The sequence below is a fragment of the Malurus melanocephalus genome, unplaced genomic scaffold, assembly GCF_030028575.1.
Source record: "Malurus melanocephalus ecotype Western Australia unplaced genomic scaffold, MMel_1.1 scaffold_1122, whole genome shotgun sequence".
NCBI classification, from domain to species: Eukaryota; Metazoa; Chordata; class Aves; order Passeriformes; family Maluridae; genus Malurus; species Malurus melanocephalus.
The window spans coordinates 82,178-83,457 of record NW_026624354.1 but is presented as its reverse complement, the minus strand read 5'-3'; the positions used below and the strand labels follow the sequence as shown (position 1 = coordinate 83,457).

The window sequence follows — 1,280 nt, the reverse complement described above, 5'->3', positions numbered from 1 at the left end:
GGTGCAATTCCCCCTCCATGGACAGAGGGGCTGCAGCAGGGGCGAGGGTGTGCGACCGCAGTGCCTTAGGGTGGGTTTGTTCCCATTTCCCCACTCTGGGTGAGCCAGCCCAGCTCAGGCTGACCCCAMWSCCCGTCCCARGTGCTGAGGGGCTGGCACAGACYGGGGTGGGGCTGGCACAGACCGGGGTGGGGCTGGCACAGACCCAGGATGGGGCTCAGCACTCCAGTGGCGTTTCCCTCTCTGGATCCCTTTGCCTTTTCCTGGGTTTGTCCCCTTTTCCCGTGTCCTGTGGGGTCTGTGCTGCCGTGGGATACCCTGGGCTGCTGTGGGGTGCAGGGCACAGTGGGAGGGGGACTTTCTCATCGAGCTGAACTGCAAAAACAAAGCCCTGGGGCAAAATCTTCCTGTGAATAAAGGCTGTGTCACAAATGGTTTTATTTTATTATTATGGTTTCTGATGGTGCTGGGTTCGGTGTGAGCGTTTCCTCATTCGCCCAGCAGAGGATATTCTATCCAATATCTGGTTTCCAAAATATCCAAAATCCCTGATTTCCTCATTCCCAGTGGTGCTGAGGCAGCTGTGACACTTTAAAAAAGGGAAATGAAAGCGGGTRCAGTGGCACATCTCCACTCTGCCCCACGCTGCCGTGCCAGTGTCTGTAAATATCTCACATGAAAGTGGCAGGAGGGAAGTGACAAAGGCAGATTTAAATGTAAATAACCCCAAAAACTCGCTCRGGGCAGAGTCCACCCTTTGGATCGTGCTGGTGAGATAAGAGAGTCTAAAAAAAGAACAACAGAGTGACCAAATCTTAATCCCCTCAGCTCTTCCCCCGGGCCCCACCCCATGGCTGTCCCTCCCTCGCTGGGATGGGGATGTTCCTGCAGGGTAAAAATCCCTTCCCTGTGGCTCTGGCAGAATCCCAGGGGTTCCCTGGACAGGATTCCCTCCCTCTCCACGTGGCTGTCACTGTCCCTGCACAAGGCAGAGCCATCGAGGCACAGCCTGAGGGGCGATTCAGGGTCCCCCGGGTACCAGAGGGGACAATTCTGCCAGCTCTGGTCCCTGTCCTGGCCCTGCAGCCGAGGCAGGAGGAGCCGGGCTGCTCCCGGGGCTCAGCTGGGGCAGTTTAACCACCAACAGGATCCACCTGGAGCAGGCAGGTCTGGGGCAGGTCCACAACCAGCCCTGCAGCTCCTTCAGGGTGTGTTTATAAACCCACATCCCCCTCACCTCGGGGGCTTTCTCTCTCTTTCCATTTTTTTTTTGGTTTTTT

At 56.6% G+C, this 1,280-nt stretch overlaps 1 protein-coding gene across 1 annotated transcript in view; it reads left to right on the top strand.

Moving 5' to 3' along the window:
* Positions 1–1,280, top strand: part of LOC130586289 (la-related protein 6-like) — a 17,195-nt gene that overhangs the window by 8,588 nt on the left and 7,327 nt on the right. The gene's annotated exons all lie outside the window — the stretch shown is intronic.